Source organism: Podarcis melisellensis (genome assembly GCF_964234715.1).
Source record: "Podarcis melisellensis genome assembly, chromosome: 2".
Taxonomy (NCBI): Eukaryota; Metazoa; Chordata; class Lepidosauria; order Squamata; family Lacertidae; genus Podarcis; species Podarcis melisellensis.
In genome coordinates, this window is record NC_138529.1 from 108,369,720 (window position 1) to 108,389,366 (window position 19,647).

At 49.6% G+C, this 19,647-nt stretch overlaps 2 protein-coding genes, 1 long non-coding RNA gene and 1 pseudogene across 6 annotated transcripts in view; 3 read left to right on the forward strand and 1 right to left on the reverse strand.

Annotated features, from left to right (window-relative positions):
- The window catches only part of LOC309365116 (uncharacterized protein), a 152,827-nt gene that overhangs the window by 72,948 nt on the left and 60,232 nt on the right, over positions 1 to 19,647 (forward strand). The gene's annotated exons all lie outside the window — the stretch shown is intronic.
- LOC309365130 (C-type lectin domain family 2 member H-like) overlaps positions 1 to 19,647 on the forward strand; it is a 63,600-nt gene that overhangs the window by 31,153 nt on the left and 12,800 nt on the right. The gene's annotated exons all lie outside the window — the stretch shown is intronic.
- Positions 221 to 19,634, reverse strand: LOC309365342. Of its 3 annotated transcripts, XR_014166031.1 has the most exons (5): positions 19,402 to 19,634; positions 10,775 to 10,993; positions 8,072 to 8,337; positions 7,787 to 7,873; positions 221 to 518 (listed from the first exon to the last, which is right to left on the reverse strand). It is a non-coding gene; the product is annotated as an uncharacterized lncRNA (long non-coding RNA). The 3 variants fall into 3 exon arrangements; XR_014166033.1 differs by lacking the exon at positions 221 to 518 and having other exon boundaries at positions 7,248 to 7,873; XR_014166032.1 differs by lacking the exons at positions 221 to 518; positions 10,775 to 10,993 and having other exon boundaries at positions 7,248 to 7,873.
- LOC309361102 lies at positions 14,513 to 18,470 on the forward strand (annotated as a pseudogene). The gene is made up of 3 exons: positions 14,513 to 14,521; positions 15,097 to 15,742; positions 18,428 to 18,470. The product of its transcript is annotated as an uncharacterized misc_RNA (transcript).

The window sequence follows — 19,647 nt, forward strand, 5'->3', positions numbered from 1 at the left end:
TAATTTACAGAGGGAGTTCCTTGTTAGAATTAAGCCTTATCAGAGGAATTGGCCACTCTCCAGGCTCCCGGCTTAATTCCTTGTTGACCTCCCCGGTCTGCGACTCCCGGCAAGATCAGGCAAGATCTTCTATCGGCGATCCTCCTCTAACGTGAGAAGAACACACCACTCCCCCCTCCTCCCTGCCATTCCCCAGGGAGGGGAAAGAGACAGACAGAAATGTATTTACATGCCTTTTATTTCTGTCTTTCAGCAGTACAGAGAAACGTGTCTGTACTCTCTTAACACCAACAGCAGAGAGAGAATACTCCTCCCCCTGTACTTCCAGTACAGGCCACATGACACTCTGAGCTAACATCCGGTGCTCAGCACAGTGAATAGACTGTCCCTTTGTTCCCACGGTACAGCCCCAAACATCAACATCCTGTTTGGCTTTCCAGCCATCTGGAGCTCGCTTTTGCATTGCTCCTTTTTCGTAACATTCCTGTGTTGTGTTTTTCGTCAAACTGGCTTGTAACCTATAGGGAAGAGGAAGGAGAAAGGAGGAAGGGTGATATGAAAAAGAGACATAGCTAGATGGGGGAAGCGCTCCCCAACCCCACCACTTCTCTAATTAAAATCACACATTTCCATTCTTGCTTTTCTAGCAACAATAACATTTAATTGGGGCATTGTCAAAGGAACAACCAGGAGCTTAAAGTAAGGTTACCAGATTTTTTCCCCCCCAATGAATCTGGGGACACTTTAAATAAATAAATAAATACTGCACGTTCGGGACGTTGATGCTGCAGTGATGGCGGTGGCAGAAACTCCGCACATTTATGTTTCACAGGGTGCGAAAGAAGGGCTTTGCACCTTTATACAATATGCATGTGTGCTTGGGCCCAGGGTCTTTTGCCTCACCATCCCCACTACTGACTCCTGGTTGCTACTAAGCTTTTAAAAAAAAAGAAAAAGGGTCCCCGGATTCATTGAAAAATATCTGGTAACCATATCTGTCCCCAGGCGGGTCCTGTGTCCGTGTGGCTGCTGTCCTCCGTCCGTCTCCCTGCTGGATGCTGGGCTAAGATTCGATGACTGTGGAGCTCGCACGTGACTGCTTCCTTCGTGCCTCTCCCCTCCTGCTGCTGCCGCCACCGTCGCTTCCTTCCCCTCTTTCCCAGGAACATTTAGATTCACAAAATGTTTAGGGGTACGGGTACTCCTGCGTGGCCCCAGAAAAAAAGCACTAAATATAAGGCTGGCTTTGTTTGATTGGGGGAACTGCTAGAATCCCTTTCGGGGTTGTGAGGGAGGAGGGGGGAGAAGGTTCCCTTGGGCAAGGAGAAATCCTGGTGCCGACAGAACATTCTCCTAGCACAGCTAGGAATACAACCCAAAGTTCTCACCAACTCATTCAATATACAGTGGTACCTCGGGTTACATACGCTTCAGGTTACATACGCTTCAGGTTACAGACTCCGCTAACCCAGAAATAGTGCTTCAGGTTAAGAACTTTGCTTCAGGATAAGAACAGAAATTGTGCTCCAGCGGCAGCAGGAGGCCCCATTAGCTAAAGTGGTGCTTCAGGTTAAGAAAAGTTTCATGTTAAGAACGGAACTCCGGAACGAATTAAGTACTTAACCTGAGGTACCACTGTAGTGGGGAATTAAAAAATGGCTATACTGTTGTTCACGCTTTAGAGAAAAGTGGAAGAAATTTGCAGAAATATGAGCCTCTCGAGATTAAGCCTGCCAAATTTTAGGCAGATTTTTGTGCCAGACACCTTTATTAAAGTGGATCAGACCTCACCTGGAGTACTGTGTCCATTTCTGGGCTCCACCATTTAAGGAGGATGTTGACAAGGGGAAAGCAGGGGTCAGCAAACTTTTTCAGGAGGGAGCCTGTCCACTATCCCTCAGACCTTGTCGGGGTCTGGATCCACCCTCTCCCAAAAGGGGCAAGAGCACCCAGTGTGCCGCCCCACCGCCACACACATCCATCTTGCTCACCGCAGCTGCAGCTGCCGACACCGGCTTGTCTTTGTCGGCGTCCTCTGCCTTGGCTGGGGGTCCACGGGGCGCAGAGCCAATGCCGCTGGCCTGGGCAGCAGAGGCAGCCTCCCCGCCACCACTGCTTCCTCCCGCTCGGTTCTTGGCAGCCGCCTCAGCGGGAAGGAAGGGGCGTCACCCAGAGGTGTCCACAGCTTTGGACTGGCTGCAGGAGCTTCCTTCAGCCAATCCGAAGCCGTGTCAGTGTCATGGAAGTTAGTCCCCACACGGTGTGGCATCCGCAGTTTCTGTGGGGACTGACCGAGTGGGTGGCAGGCTCTGGGGGCCAGATATACGAGCCTGGTGGGCCGCATCCTGCCCCAACAGCAATGGTGGTGGCAGAGGGGCATCCGCCTTGACCTCAACTGCCATGTTTCCCCTTCCTCTGAGGCTTCTATCTCCTTTCTCCATGAGCCTGAGCAGCCCCTGAGTTGTCAGTTCTTCGATGGTGGTGGTGGGGAAGCGGTGCGCGGTGGGTCGGGCATGGAAGGCGGAGAAGGAGGGCTGAAAGCAGCGGCAGCGAAGCTCGGGCTGCGCGATGCCTCCCTTCGCATCGAAGCAGCCCCAATCCCATTCCTACTTGCGTGCAAGCAGGAAGGGACAGGGAGCCCTCAGCTGGGAAGGGAAGCTTCCCGTTGCCTAACTGAGAGATCCCTGCCCCCTCCTGCTTACACGCAAGCTCTGATAGGCAGCGTGAAGCCTCCCTTCACAGCTGAGAGATCCCCACTCCGTTCCTGCTTGCACGCTAATAGGAGTCGGGAGGCTGCTCTGATAGTCAGCATGAAACCTCCCTTCACAGCTTAGTTGCTGGGGTCAGGGAAGGTGGAGGCAGCCCGGAAGCTGCCTCTTTGAGCCCCCGCACCACCATCATATGGGGACTTCTGAGCAGCTCCTGAAGCCAGCCAGAGCCAAGTGCTCTGGGCTGCTGAGACTGCCGCTGCTGCGTTTCCCGGGGACAGTAGATGAAATCTGGGGACATTCCGGGGATGGAATTTGTCCCGGGACTTCACAAATCCCCGGGAAACAGGGACGTCTGGTAACCCTAGCTTAAAGTGGAGTCCTGATGATTGCCTTCCTGGGGCAAGGCAGGCTCCCATCTTGCCCATCAACTGAGGAGAGGTAAGAACCACTCAAGGAGGGAAGAGTGGTTTTCGTGTGACGTGGGCAAAAGCCCATGCCAGGTTCGAGCACAACGGAGTCATTCTGTCCCAGCAATGACCAGAAAGCGCTGCTTTCAAATAGATTCAGATTTTATTTCAAGGTGCATCAAGACAGCTGACAGCAAGACAAACAAAACACCCTGCTGCACCCTGAGTTGTGCCTTCAGAGAGTTTTACACATGCGGATAAACATCACTCTTTTCATGTCATTCTAACCACTCTAGCTAACCACCAGGCTCCTCATATCAATTACATAGGAAACATCTGCATAACCACGTCCTGTAGAAAAAGCAGCCAGGGCAAAAGCACTTCTCTCTCTTTTTTCCATAAACTAAAAAAAACCCCGACTTCCCTCCCCCTCCTTCTCTCTCTTTTGCTCTTGCCTATGGCTCATGCTAGCCATAGCAAGCACTGCATAAGCAAATCAAAATGGTGCCTGTCTTGCATCTGTCTGTTTTCAAAAAAGGTATTGCATTTTCCATTTCGCATCCCATGGAAGCTACCTCTCCTCCCCACGGCTGTTCTCTGAAGCAGACCCTGCAGTCCCTTGCAACTTTTGAAAATGGAAGTTGAAAGGAGCAGCGTGAGGTGGCTTACAGGAAGCTGACTTTTACAGAGACAGGCAATTTGATCCGTCTACCTCAGTATTTTCCACACTGACTGACAGCTGCACTCCAACATTTCAGCCAGACTTGAGGAAGGTGTGGAGCAAAGTAGTGTGGGTTGGAGGGGGGAGATGGCCTATGGAGAGCCCTGAGGGCTAGTCAGGCACACCCCACAACTAGGGGAGCGGATGGCTCTGTGGTCTCAACCAGGGATGTCCAAGAGGTCGATCGCAATCTACCGGTCGATCATGGGGGTGTCCCAGGCTGTAGTTTTGTAAGTGATCTCCCTCTTGCTCTTAAGCGATTGTTACGCGCCCCGCCCCCGCTTTGAGAGGTTTATTTCCTTGCCTGGGTGGCAGAGTTTGGGAAGGCAGGAGGTGAGCTGACTGTTGAGCAATTGATTTAACACACTCCTTCTCCTAAAACCAACCTGGCGAATCCTTTCCAAAAGAAGCTCAACAACTTTGGCTCCCCTACCCAAAATCATAACAACTCAACTACTACCAATGACAATGGGTAGATCAAAGCCAGTCTTTTTATACTTTGAGTAGATCGCAGTCCCTTGGGAGTTGGATGTGCCTGGTCTAAACCACTGAGCCTCTTGGACTTGCTGATCGGAAGGTCGGCAGTTCAAATCCCCGCGATCCTGTCGCTCCACCCCAGCTCCTGCCAACCTAGCAGTTTGAAAGCACACCAGCATGGGTAGATAAATAGGTACCACTTCAGCGGGAAGGTAAATGGCATTTCCGTGCACTCTGGTTTCTGTCATGGTGTCCTACTGCACCAGAAGTGGTTTAGTCCTGCTGGCCACATGACCCAGAAAGCTGTCTATGGACAAATACCGGCTCCCTTGGCCTGAAAGCAAGATGAGCGCCGCAACCCCATAGTCGCCTTTGATTGGACTTAACCGTTCAGGGGTCCTTTACCTTTTTAATTTTACCACGCAACTGACACATTTTGAGCTAGATATTGTGGATTACAGAAGCCAATCCCAGCTTCTGTTTTGATCCCGGAATATCCCATGAAGACTAGCACCTTGGCATGAGTCAGCAAGGCTGCATCTGACCCTGCAGATCAGCACCAGACCACCTTCTGGGAGTGCTTTGGCGATCATCAAAGGGTCGTGCCAAAGCGCCTCTGGGAGGCCATGCTGGCCGGGGGTGAGGAGGAGGCCACGGCAGTGGAGGAGCCACAGCAGGTCGCAGCCACAGAGGAGGAGGACAGCAAAGGTGTGAAGTAGGAGCAAGCGAGTAAGTGGGCAGGGAAGGGAGGGGAGGGGTTGGTGTTGGTGGGCGTGAGCAATGGGGTGGTGAGATGGGGTGGGGTATCCCAATTTGCCCTCTTGAAATGTTGGAGTCCTGCTGGTTTCACATGATTCAAAATCCCATTATAAAGGATTATTATTATTATTATTATTATTATTATTATTATTATTATTATTACCAGAATGTAATTGAAACTAATAAGATTTTGGAATGCAAAAATAAAGAAAATCATCAAACCATCAAATCTAGCACGTGGGGCCCCACTTTATCTAAATTATACAATTTGGCATTTGAACGATTAGTATTAATAATTGTATTATAAATTGGGATTGTTATAATGAGGCTATTATTGGACTGTAATTGAAAAATAATAAAAATTATTATTAAAAAACATTCATCCTGTTCTGCTTCTTGAAGGCTTTGCCATCATCAGAAACTGCAGAAACTGGCTGCTGGATTGATCCCAAAAGGAGGCAAAAAGAATAATTATGCAAGATAGAATGAGCCTCAAGTGGAGAGAGAGAAGTTTTTCTCCCTCTCTCATAACACCAGAACTCCACGGAAACATCCATGGAAGCTGAACGTTGGAAAATTCAGGAGGAAACAAAGTTCGTCTTCATCCAGTGCATGGTTAAAGTATGGCGCTCTTTCGCCCAGGAGGCAGTGATGATCCCCCACTTGGATGGCTTCAAAAGAGGGTGAAGAAAGGTTCGTGGGGGAGAGGGCTATTGGGAGCTTCTAGCCATGAGGTCTGTGCTTTGCCTCCTTCCGAGTTAGTGGAAACTGCAGATGGGCAGAGCGCTCTTGTGAGTTTCCCACAGGCATCTAGGTGGCCCCTGTGAGAACAGGGTGCCGGACTCCATATGCCAATGGCCTAATCCAGCCAGGCTCTTCTGACGTTCTTATAGTCTTATGAAGCTCAGTTTAATCAACAGTTGTCATGCTGAGCCAGAGGGCAAGGCAGGACCAAGAAAAATGAAAGGAGAGGCAGGGAAGGATATCCCACCCCTTCTAGTTCTGGCTTGCCCTGTTGGCTTCAAACCAACTACTGCAGTAACAATTGCAGGAAATCAGTTCCAGGTCCAGAAATCCGGAAAATTTAGTAGCAGCTGCTGGCAACGAGCCTGTATACGGAAATTTGGCGCCAGCTAAAAACAGTTGGTTAGAAAGGTTATGTAATTATCATCTGCTTTATTGTTTTAACTTTTATATGTTTTAGATGAGGGCTATCCGTCCCGTCCCGTCCCCCCCCCGTTTTGATTGTTTTGTCTTTTTGTAAACCGCTCTCAGGGTTTTTCTTTTTATAATCAAGCAGTGTTTCAGCCCCTCCGTGATTTGCTTCCACACTTTTGGGACATTGAGGGAACCTGTTCCCGACCCCCTAAAAATATTTAGGGGGCCCAAAAGGATTTGGCTCCCAGGAGTAGCCCTCATGCCAAGCCAGAGGGGAAGGTGAGACAAAGAAAAAAGAAGGAAAGGGGATGAGCGAAATTCCACCCCTTTTGTTCTGACTTGCCCTGTTGGCTTCAAACAAACTAACAGCAGATCCAGAATAAACATTTGGCTTGCTGCAAGCAGGGCTGGATTTAGGTTTGATGAGCCCCTAAGCTATTGAAGGTAATGGGACATTAGACATATATGCCATAAGGCATATAAGCCACAAGCAGGGCCAGATTTGGGTTTGATGAGCCCCTAAGCTACTGAAGGTAATGGGGCCCTTTATATGTCCAGCGGTCCTTTGCCAGCAACAAATTGTTGCTGTTTTTTGTGTTGAATATATGCTGTATGGTAATTTATGGACCTAATAGGTATCTAAAGCCATTTGCACATAACAAAATATGTATTTTATCGAAGTACATCCAGGTTTTTTTCCTTTATTTTTTGGGGGGCCCCCAAGACAGTAGGGCCCTAAGCTGTAGCCCTAACTCCTCAGTGAGTGCCACCCAGCATTTTGTCACTCCCCTCAGTGGTGACACCCGGGGCGTCCTGCACCCTACCACACACCCCTTCCTCTGCCCCTGCTCCTAGGCTGAGACAGGCTGAAAATTAGGCTGTACAGAACTGCTAAGAGTTTTGAAGAGACCAAGGACTACATTAGTCAAAAAACAAGATTTTGAATGTGTTATAAACATGCAACACCAGATGTTGCCAGAGAGCAGAAAGAATTTCTATGCAATTTTTACATCGTGGTTTTGTTTTTTGGGGGAAAGGCAATTAAGAATAGACGTTAGAGATGTTTATAAAATTACAGTCTTTGTGCTAAGTTTGAGCGATTAGCATTAATAATTGTATTATAAATTGGTACTGTTATAATGAGACTGTTATTGGAATGTAATTGAAAACTAATAAAAAATTATAATTAAAAATAATAATCACATTATGGATTCAAAAATACATGATGCGTTCATAAGGCTGCTGAGAAACTAGTCCTACTTATCGTAATCAGTTATAAGACTGGTTTCTCAGTATTACTAGATGGTGGTTTCATTATCTCACAATGATGAGAATCAGGAGAGGAGTTAATGTCAGGAGGGGTGTTAAATGTTAATCAGGAGGGGTGTGAAATATTTTCCCTTCATTATCTCTCCCAGCAACATGGGGGTGGGGGAGGTTTGGTTGAGTATTCATTCTCTCCTGTGTCTACATATGAAGCATTACCAAACAGAGTGTATTGATATAAAGCTGTTTTATGTTTACATGATGTTAGCGTTGACAAGACTACCCACCTCAAAATTAAACAGATGTCTGGGAACAAAGAGATCAAAACTAACATTGATGTTCTCCAGGTGGTGCGCATAATCTGGTCAGACCAGCTGAAAGAGAAGGATGAAAATAGAAGCATGATTTCAGAACCAGTTCATGCAATGATGCGTGAATTTCCTTCCTGGGCTTGGACTGCAGGTGTTGAGAAACCTATGTTAGGTTCCCATCTTCTGAGCTGCAAAAAAGGGGCACCCCCCCACTATCCCAAATCTCTGTCCCCCGCCCCCTCCCTGCCCCACCTAACCTACCTTTCTCCAGTCATCCTCCTTCACAGCCCTCTGGGAGCGCCGGGAGAAGCTGTATGGCATGGTCTCCACCGCCTCGACAGAAGTGGCACATACTGGGCGATTTGGTGGCTTGGAGGCTTGGTGCTGGTGGCAGAATGGTGGCACTGGCGGTGGTGGTGTTGCAGACCCTGCTGTGGTACTTCTGGGTGGCGCGTGAAGGGGGTGGAGAGTGGCAGGCCCTGAAGAGCTCCTGCCCTCTCCGACTCTTCAGGGGCATGTGTGTGCCCCTCAAAAGAACCCCTAGATATATATGGTATATCCCTAAACCTGGACATTTCGTGTAGAATGCAAAGATCCACCCAGATGGGCAGGTTGCCCCCCAAAAAGAAGACATGTCCAGGAAATCCCGGAAATAGGGCAACCCTAACCTATGTCTGAAAATAATAATAAATAATAATAACTTTTTATTTATACCCCGCCCATCTGGCTGGGTTTCCCCAGCCACTCTGGGCAGCTCCCAACAGAATACTAAAAACACAATTAAAGATCAAACACTAAAAACTTCCCTAAACAGGGCTGACTTCAGAAGTCTTCTAAAAGTCTTCTAAAAGTCTTCTAAAAGTTCATTTCCTTGACATCTGACGGGAGGGCGTTCCACAGGGCGGGCGCCACTAAGACAGGATGTTGTCTTATGGAAAGGAAAGCAGAGGAGGAAGAAGAGGAGCCTACCTGCCCCAACCCTACCATTAGGCAGAGTGGTAGGAGGTCCATCTTGAACCTCTAGGAGAGCTGGGATTTGGTGTTTTCCAGAACCAGGTGGTTCCTGGATAGATTAATTAAATTTGTGTACCGCACTCTATCTGCAGGTCTCAGAGCAGTTTACAGGATAAAATTACGATATAAAAACACAGAATATATAATCAAAATATAAAAGAACAACTCAATAACCTCCACCCATCACCATCTCCTTACTCATTCTATGTAGACTCCTGTTCCTTCTTAATAATATAGAACGAGTCAAATTTCCTTCATTTATTCATTATTTCCCTTCTGAGGAAGAACAACTTACTGTATGCCAACTTCCTCATAAACCATTGGACCTGCCTTGCAGAAAAAGCATGAAAAATGGTGCAATCTCATGAAGTGGGGTGTCAATTATTATTATTATTATTATTATTATTATTATTATTATTATTATTATTATTTTGTACCCCGCCCATCTGGCTGGGCCTCCCCAGTCACTCTGAGTGGCCTCCAACTGTCTAATTGGTGCTCCACCCAATCCAAGGTGATTTCTGGTGGCCTGTGAAACCCAAACCCTCCAAGTGTTTCTATTTTCCAGAGATGTCCCTGATTTAGAAAAGCTGATTCGATCCCAGAATGTCCCACTTTTCCTTAGGGTGTCCCTATTTTCATTGGAGAGATATTGGAGGGTATGGAGTTGTTTGACCCCCGAGTCATATGAAGGCAATCCTGTATAGGGGAGGTGTTGTTTTTTTTAATTTTAATATTTCTTCTTTTTTAAAAATTATTTATTCATGTTGGAAGCTGCCCAGAGTGGTTGGGGCAACTCTGTAAGATGTGTGGGGTATAAATAGTAAAATTATCATTATGGAATGAGACGTCCCTATTTTCATCGGAGAAATGTTGAAGGGAATGGAAACACATACACACACCAATTTGGTTGCAGTTAAAAAATAAAATGAAATTGCCCAGAAAGTAGCAGAGTTGAGTGTCACTGCTGCAGAGAGGTCTCAGCAGATCTGAGGAGCAAGGGAAGAGGCTTATGTCCCTTCTTTTTAAAATAGGCATTTCCTCCCCCCCCACCCCGCATACACCCTATGACCCCCCCACTCCAAATCAGCTCTGGGGAGTCAAGAGAACGCCTAGAACATTGTGCATGGGGGAGGGGAGATATTTCCATCTGGGGAGGGGGAATTCCATCTGAAAATGTTTGTGCTGATGGAATGATCAGCTTGACACTTACCCAATTCTACCCACTATGTTTCACCTTTTCAGGGCAGTGCTGAGCTGGTAGAACTACTCAGGTGATACTCAAGCAAAAATGCTGCTAAGTATTCTTATGAGTGTCCTGGAGAGTTTCCTACATGGAAAAACCATAGTGTTTTGTACTGACCTAAAGTGTACCTTGGATCAAAAGCTTGATGTTTACTGGTAATATTTATATTTGCTAAGATTAATGAGATCAAAACCGCTTTTTCAGGCTCCTGACCAAGGTTGAACTTTAAGTTGTTTGTTCCATGTTGGGGCAGAGGTCAAGGGCCTCACGCAGCAGAATGAGCAGAAGCAAAAGTGATATGATAGTGCAGTGGTACCTCTGGTTACAAACGCTTCAGGTTAAAAACGCTTCAGGTTACAGACTCCGCTAACCCAGAAATAGTACCTCGGGTTAAGAACTTTACCTCAGGATGAGAACAGAAATTGTGCCGTGGCGGCATGGCAGCAGCAGGAGGCCCCATTAGCTAAAGTGTTACCTCAGGTTAAGAACAGTTTCAGGTTAAGAACAGACCTCCAGAACAAATTAAGTTCTTAACCCAAGGTACCACTGTAGTTAGTACACATTGCCATTTAAGAGTTCGTGTCCCTTTAAGACCTTCAAGTTCAAAGGCAAAAATCTCCTTATTGCACCACTGCACGGAGCATGTCAATGTTTAACTTTGACTATCTTCCGTGTTCTCATAATGTTCAACCTTATCAGCTCACCCTCAAACTGAGGGAAATAGAGGAATGATTGTTGTAGGGTCAGTTTTCTTTGTCCCCTTCCTCCAATCTGGTGTGGCTTTTCTGATTGATTGCTGCTCAGATACTGTTCCAGAGAACATTGTCCAGTTTCCTCCACTCATCATAGTACAGCATAGTCTAGCTTAAAGAACAGTTTGATGTGCATAGAGAAGAGCCAGTTTCCAACAGGTGTGCAGGGACCTATAGGAGAGAAAACAGCAGCTGCCTCACCAAAGTGTTCCATCACCCAGCCCTTGAAAGAACCTTGCTCCGTGCAGGTGCAAATGGGTGGGGAGGGCAGAGAAATGGCAGACAATTGTTCTTCACTAGCCTCCATTGTCCTCTTTTGATTTATGTGTAAAAGTAAATACGGTATATCATTAATATTACACTCATGATGTGAGAGTGGTGTGACTAGTCTCTCTCAGCTGAAAAGATTCCCAGGTCTGGGCTGGGGCTGCAGACCAGTGAAGTGCTTCCAGATGAGGGTGATCAGATGTAGATGGATCCCTCACATACATTTTTTATCTGTGTGGTCAAAACATTTCATAGGTATACCAATGTTTTCCATCTACACCAGCGGGTGGTTCAGGGTGAAATGTTATCATACTGTAGACTCTAGAATCATAGAATCATAGAGTTGGAAGAGACCACAAGGGCCATCGAGTCCAACCCCCTGCCAAGCAGGAAACACCATCAGAGCACTCCTGACATATGGTTGTCAAGCCTCTGTTTAAAGACCTCCAAAGAAGGAGACTCCATCACACTCCTTGGCAGCAAATTCCACTGTCGAACAGCTCTTACTGTCAGGAAGTTCTTCCTAATGTTTAGGTGGAATCTTCTTTCTTGTAGTTTGGATCCATTGCTCTGTGTCCGCTTCTCTGGAGCAGCAGAAAACAATCTTTCTCCCTCCTCTATGTGACATCCTTTTATATATTTGAAGATGGCTATCATATCACCCCTTAACCTCCTCTTCTCCAGGCTAAACATGCCCAGCTCCGTTAGCCGTTCCTCATAAGGCATCGTTTCCAGGCCTTTGACCATTTTGGTTGCCCTCCTCTGGACACGTTCCAGTTTGTCAGTGTCCTTCTTGAACTGTGGCGCCCAGAACTGGACACAGTACTCCAGGTGAGGTCTGACCAGAGCAGAATACAGTGGCACTATTACTTCCCTTGATCTAGATGCTATACTCCTATTGATGCAGCCCAGAATTGCATTGGCTTTTTTAGCTGCCGCGTCACACTGTTGGCTCATGTCAAGTTTGTGGTCAACCAAGACTCCTAGATCCTTTTCACATGTACTGCTCTCAAGCCAGGTGTCACCCATCTTGTATTTGTCCCTCTCATTTTTTTTGCCCAAGTGCAATACTTTACATTTCTCCCTGTTAAAATTCATCTTGTTTGTTTTGGCCCAGTTCTCCAATCTGTCAAGGTCATTTTGAAGTGTGATCCTGTCCTCTGGGGTGTTAGCCACCCCTCCCAGTTTGGTGTCATCTGCAAATTTGATCAGGATGCCCTTGAGTCCATCATCCAAGTCGTTGATAAAGATGTTGAATAAGACTGGGCCCAAGACAGAACCCTGTGGCACTCCACTAGTCACTCTTCTCCAGGATTAAGAGGAACCATTGATGAGCACCCTTTGGGTTCTGGCATGACTTATTTTCACCACGATGCGGAGGTCCAGAACATCATGATCGACCATGTCAAAGGCTGCTGACAAATCTAAAAGGATCAGCAGTCCTGACCTGCCTCAATCCAGTTGTCGACGGAGATCATCTGTTAGGGCAACCAGAGCCGTCTCAATCCCAAAACCAGGACGGAACACGGACTGAAATGGATCTAAAGCCGATGTTTCCTCCAGAAACCTACCAAGCTGTTCAGCCACCGCTCTCTCAATTACCTTACCCAGATATGGAAGATTTGGAACTGGGCGGTAATTGGATTGTGGTTTAAACTACAGAGCCTAGGACTTGCCGATCAAAAGGTCGGCGGTTCGAATCCCCACAACGGGGTGAGCTCCCGTTGCTCAGTCCCTGCTCCTGCCAACCTAGCAGTTCGAAAGCACGTCAAAGTGCAAGTAGATAAATAGGTACCGCTCTAGTAGGAAGGTAAACGGTGTTTCTGTGCGCTGATCTGGTTCGCCAGAAGCGGCTTAGTCATGCTGGCCACATGACCCGAAAGCTGCATGCCGGCTCCTTCGGCCAATAAAGCGAGATGAGCGCTGCAACCCCAGAGTCAGCCACGACTGGACCTAATGGTCAGGGGTCCCTTTAGCTTTACCTTTAAAAGATCTAGTGAAGTTTTATTAAGAACGGACACACCACTGCTTCTTTCAGTGCCAATGGACAAATTGATAATTTCAACCAGGGGGGTCCGTGCCACATCTAGACAAGCCCTAATCAGCCAAGACGGGCACGGATTGAGGAGACAGGTGGTGGGCCTACCAGCTTGGAGGAATCTATCCACATCAGCAGGGAGTATCCGATCAAAATGGTCCAACACTGGACCCGAAGACAGTCAAGTGGCCTCCAGTTAAGTCACTGTATCTAAATTGGCAGGGAGGATACGGCAGAGCAACAGGACTTTCTCCGCAAAAAAGCTCGCGGATGCCTCACAGCTGTGGGTCAAATTTGTGCTTAAATTTGGTTGTCCTCCTAAGGACGTTATCGACCTAATTATTCTAAAAAGTTGTGCCAGGCGAGAGCTAGCGGATGCAATGGAAGCTGCGAAGTAAGATTTCTTAGCAGCTTTCATAGCCATCTCATAGGCTTTCATAAGCGTTCTATAAGATGTTCTTGAAGCTCCATCACGAGTCCATCGCCATACTTGCTCTAGCCGTCTGAGATCCCGCTTCATTTTCCGGAGCTCCTCAGTAAACCAAGTGGCCCGGTTTTGATGGGGTCGCAGAGGGTGCTTAGGCACGATCTCATCTATGGCCGGCAAGAGCTGGTTATTCCAGTCCTCAACAAGGTCATCTAATGAGTCGCCAGGAGGAGCAGGGTCCCGCAAGGCCTGACGGAATCTATCAGGATCCATCAGCCTTCACGGGCAAGCCCAAATAGGCTTGCCACCCGAGCAGGGGAGGAGCGGGAAGTCAATCTTGGCTTTCAGAGCGTAGTGATCAGACCATGGCTCTTCCACAGAGGGGAGCATGATCACATCTATGCCAGCACCAAAGATCAAATCCAGTGTGTGACCTGCTTGATGAGTGGGGCCCAAAACAAACTGGGAGAGCCCTAGTGTTGTCATGGAAGTCACTAGGTCCAGAGCCTGTGAGGAGGGGGCGGCATCAGCATGGACACTGAAGTCTCCCAAAACCAGTAGGCTTGGGAACTTCAAGGCCCAGCCCACCGCCACCTCCAGCAGGTCTGACAGGGTGGCTGCTGGTGCGCTGCATGGTCGGTACACCAGCCAGACAGCCAAGCTCTCCTTGGTGCCCCACACAAGAACAACACATTCAATGCCGGAGTTCGCCAGTGCTGGCAGAGCTCTGAAAGAGCAATCCTCCCGGATTAACAATGCTCCTCCTCCCCTCCCTGACCCACAGTCCGCGATTGATGGAGGACAGAGAAACCTGGGGGTGTTATCTCATGTAGGGAGACTACTTCGCCTTCCCATACCCAGGTCTCCATCACGCAAGCCAGGTCAACCCCCCACGAGACAAAAAAGTCACTCATGGTGGCGGTTTTGTTGCCTATGGACCTGGCATTGCACAGCACCAATGACGGAGGTGGGTAATCCCTGCTCGCCCTACCTTCGTCCCTTGGGATGGGGCGTAGATTGGAAGGGGTTCGAGCATCACTGCATCTCAAAACTCTTCATCGATAGTGATATCTAGCCCCACGCCATTCCAGTGCAAATCCCAGACCCCATACAAGCCTCCCCAATAGAGGGGTAGCATCCCCTCACTAACAAGTCATCCCTAGGCCAGGACTCCTGGGTCAAAATGATATGGGGAAGAGGTGAAGGTTTGATAGGGTAAGTACCCCTAGAACACGGGTGTCAAACACAAGGCCCGCGGGCCGAATCCGGCCCGCCAGACCTCGTCATGTGGCCCGTGTAGCCCCAGCCCACTATTAGAAGCCCAGTGGCTTCCCACACGCCCATCGAACAGGCTGCCAACGTGACGGCGCATGCGCACGATGAATCCTCCCGCTAATTCCAATATCATAAAGGAGATCGCTTACACTAGCGGCCTTTTTTGAACATGCGCGACGTCGGGCGTGCAACACGCATGTGGAGAAGGATTGGGGGAAAGCCTCGCCGTCACCGCCTCTGCGCTTGCGCGCTTAAGTGAGCTTCCAGGGAAAGGAGGCGGAGGTCACGTGCGCTCCGCCTTCCCCGCGTGTGCGTAATAGCCGGCAACCTGTCAGCACCCGGCCCGTGGCGCCCGTTTGCCATTGCTGTGGCAGCCGAGGGGCCCTGCGGGAGGCCCTGGCTGTGAGGCCTGCCAGAGGGACAGAGCCTTCCGGGAACACGAGTGGCAGCTCGGCCGCTTTCTCTTCATCATCGCCTTCCCCCTCCCCGCCGCAGCCGCTCACGCTCCGGGAGGCGGTGGGCGCCTTGCTGCAGCCCCAGGTGGTGCGGCAGCTGCAGCCACTGTCGCGGGGGGCCTCGGAGGCGCCCTGGGGCCTCATGGTCTTCTACGAGCTGGGCCCGGCGGTGGGGGGCGACGCGGATGGCGACGGGGGCAGAGGCAACAGCGCCGGCAGCCCCAGCGGAGGCCTGGAGGATCTGGACGAGGAGGAGGGCAGCGCCCAGTCGGGGGGAGGAGGAGGCGGCAGCTGCAAGAGCTGCACCTACAAAGGCTGCAGCGAGACCACCACGCAAGTGGCCAAGCAGCGCAAGCCCTGATGTGCAAGATGTACAAGGACAAGTACAAGCGCAAGAAGAGCAACCAGGCCTGGGGGGGCGGTGGAAGTGGCGGAGGTGGAGCTGATGCAGAGGGAAGGCAATTTCAGGAGAGATGGGAAAGTGATAATAAAGAGTGGACACATAGTCCTACAGATACAACTGGCCCATTGAGGGTGACCAAACTGCTGATGCGGCCCCAGATGATTTTGAGTTTGACACCCCTGACCTAGAAGATAAAACCCAACCAACTGCACTCCAAGCGGGGAGGGCGGTCTCACGGTGTTTTGTTAACTGTCAATCCCCCTCTCCCTCCTGGATTGATTGGAGGACTGTTGGTTCCATCTGTGGCTGTGGGAGTATTAATGAGGCATGTGCTATAAAATATGGATCACTGGCTAACAAAGAGCCAGCTTTGAATTCGGAAGATCTGTCCATCCTGTCTCACCAGTAAAGAAGGTTGATCATTCTGATAAATTTTGGAACATTAGGCAAAGGTCCAGATGTAGATTGGGTGCTGGATTTCTCCAGATTGTCAGCAACAGAGTTCTTTAGATGTTGTTGCCATAGAAATGTCAGAGGAAGAACCTTTATTGAATTACACCACTGGGAAACAGGGTCAAAGCAACTGCTTATATACATTCCCAAAAGCCTGGGCCACTCCCACTCCCAACGTGACTGGCTGTCTAAACTTCCAAGCTGCAAATCACAACTCAGAGTTCAAGGGCCAATGGCAGAGGCCCAAATCCTGAAATGTTCTGTGATTGGACATCATGTATCAAATCAGAACACAGGAGCTCAGAATCTTTATTCCAGACTCAAGCTCAGGCAAACACAGACCACTGAACGTACAACATGCCTGATTTCTGCTGGGACCCAAGGCTGTGGCTATGGAAGAAGCAGGTCCTTCTTGGGGTGTTAACAATGGGAACCCCTCCATCGTTGGCTCAGGTTGTATATATCTGTGTAAATAAATGAGATATCCAAAAGACACCAGAGCCTCCACTATTCCTCATTCGGAAGAAACTGATGTCTGGGTAGACGCCTGGACCCCTTTGGAATCTCATTCCACTCAGAGATTGGGGCAGCCTGCAACAAAATTAAAATGTTTAAACAGAAATTCAGAGTTTTCTGTAACATAAGTATGTGTGTGTGTTATGTAGGTGGGGGGGTTGTTGTGTTGGATGTTTGCTTGCTTGCTTTTTGTTTTGTTTTTGAACCCGTTTCATTTTCATATTCTGGGAAAGAACTGTTCCTTCCCAGAACGAATACTTGGCTTGTTGCAAGTATTTCCCAGCATTGGTACCTGCCCTGAGCCAAATTTCCTGGATTCAGATATCTCTACCTTTGGCAGTGTAGATCCCAAGATGAGAAGCAGAGGTGCCAGCTTGCGAGGGCCATGACGTCACACACACAGTCTCCCAGCATCGCATGCATGACGTTAGGGCATCGTGGGGGGGGGGGGGGAGTTGAACGAAGCAGCTGCAAGGCGTCAATGGCCAGCGGCTCCTCCTGCCGCTATCATTGGCGGGAGGCTGCTTTGACCGTCTTTCCCCTCCATGGCAGAAAGGGAAAAGAAGGAGAGCCAGCCAGCAGTGGCGTAGCGTGGGGGGTGCAGGGGGGGCGGCCGCACCGGGCGCAACATCTGGGGGTTAGGGTTAGGGGGCGCAAATCCACGGGTTATGGGGCGCAAATTACTTGCCTTGCCCCGGGTGCTGACAACCCACGCTACGCCACTGCCAGCCAGAGAGCAAAAAGAAATTCTTTGCGATTTTTACATAGCGTCAGGAGATGAGGAAGCCGCTCAGGCACCTGGGGTGGCGCGGCCGGAAGCAGGGCAATCCACCCATAGGGGCGGGGCAAGGGCGGAGTGAACTGCCCATAGGGGTGGGGCAAGGGTGGGGTGAGCCGCTATAGGGGCAGGATGAGGGTGCGGCGAGCTGCCCATAGGGGTGGGGCAAGGGCAGGGTGAGCTGCTATAGGGGCAGGGTGAGGATGGGGTGAGCCACTATAGGGGCAGGGTGAGGGTGGGGTTAGCTGCCCATAGGGGTGGGGTGAAGGTGGGGTGAGCCGCTATAGGGGCAGGGTGAGGGTGGGGTGAGCTGCCCATAGGGGCGAGGTGAGCCACTATAGGGGCAGGGTGAGAGTGGGCTGAGCTGCCCATAGGGGCGGGGTGAGCCACTATAGGGGTGGAGTGATCCGCTATAGGGGCGGGGTGAGCTGATATTGGGGCCAGGTTAAGGGCGGGGCAAGCTGCTATAGGGGCAGGGTGAAGGTGGGGTGTTCTGCCCATAGGGGCGAGGTGAGCCACTATAGGGGCATGGTGAGGGTGGGGTGAGCCAGAGAAAGAGCGTTTTATTCTGCCATCCGGGGGGGGGGGCAGAGGCACCTGTGAGATTCAGTTCACAAAAGACAGGCCGCACCGAAAACATTTTACAAGCAGGTTTTATCCTTTTTTCATACCCCTTTTTTTCCTCTCCCCCTTCACAGATTCTTACATAGAAATGTTGCTTTTCGTTCTCTGGCTCTGTTCCCGGAAGTATGTTGCAAATCAATGTACCAGGACAAGGTTATCTGGGATCTGGGAAGCGAAAGCTTTACTGTTCCCAGTTCTGGGTTTGTTACAGCGTTTTTGTTACAGAGGACTGCTTAGCTCGTGCTTTTTTGTCTTAGAGGAAAATGCAGTTTTTAAAATGCGTACGCCGAGGCCTGGCTGGGAGGGGGGATTCACAAACAGGTTTTTTTAGGGCTTTCTGCGGTAACCCTAACTGTACCCCTTCATTAGGGGCAAGGCGAGCGTGGGTGAGCTGCCGATAGGGGCGGGGTGAGCCCTATAGGGGTGGAATGATCCGCTATAGGGGCGGGGTGAGGGTGGGGTGAGCTGATATTGGGGCTGGGTTAAGGGCGGGGCAAGCTGCTATAGGGGCAGGGTGAAGGTGGGGTGTTCTGCCCATAGGGGTGAGGTGAGCCGCTATAGGGGCATGGTGAGGGTGGGGTGAGCCGCTATAGGGGCATGGTGAGGGTGGGGTGAGCTGCTCATAGGGGTGGGGTAAGCCGCTATAGGGGCAGGGTGAGAGTGGGCTGAGCTGCCCATAGGGGCAGGGTGAGCTACTATAGTGGTGGGGTGAGCCGCTATAGGGGCAGGGTGAGGGTGGGGTGAGCTGCCCATAGGGGCAGGGAGAGGGCGGGGCGACTCTGCCTGCCTCCTCCCACTCAGCCTCCCCTACCGCTGTGGGAGAGGCAGCGGGCAGACCGTTTGGGGCAGTGTGGAGCCTGCGGGTGCCCAAGCCATCGTGTCACTACAGGCCGCTTGGTGAGTGCCGCCCGGCATTTTGTCACCCCTCTCAGTGGTGACACCCGGGGTGACCCACACCCACAACACCCCTCCTCCTCTGCCCCTGTATAGCATTTATTTCTTTTGGAGAAAAGGCAAGAAAGAATTGACATAAGAGATTAAAAAAAAAAAATCACTCTTTGTGCCAAGTCAAAAGGACCAATGAAAGAAGAGGCGAGGAGGAAAACTCTACCCTTTTTAGTTCTGGCTTGCCCTGTTGGCTTCAATCAACTAACAGACATTACTGGAATCGGTTTTAGTTGAATAAAAAAGTTTGGCCCCAGCTAAAAACACTATTGTGTAGCTAAGTCTGCCAGTTGCTTTATAATTCTATAGAATTATAGAAACCAATGCGCTTTTTAATTTCCCACAGGCATTTTCCTGCCATTATAAGACTTTTAATTTTCTTTTACTATAATACGTACCTTGCTTCAACCAAGCTTGTCATTTCTTAGTCTCAAACTCAGCAATCGCCAAGTTGCCAACTGGCACCAGGACTTCAGCAGCTGTTTCTCCTTCTGCACATTGAGGGTGACCACATTCCCCACTGGGAAGTTCTGCCCTTTGTTTGTGGGGTTGATTTTAAATCATGTTAAAAATTCTTTTACACTTTGTGCCCAAGAATGCCTTCAGCCTCTAACAGGGTTGCACTGTTATCTGAAGCAGGGCAG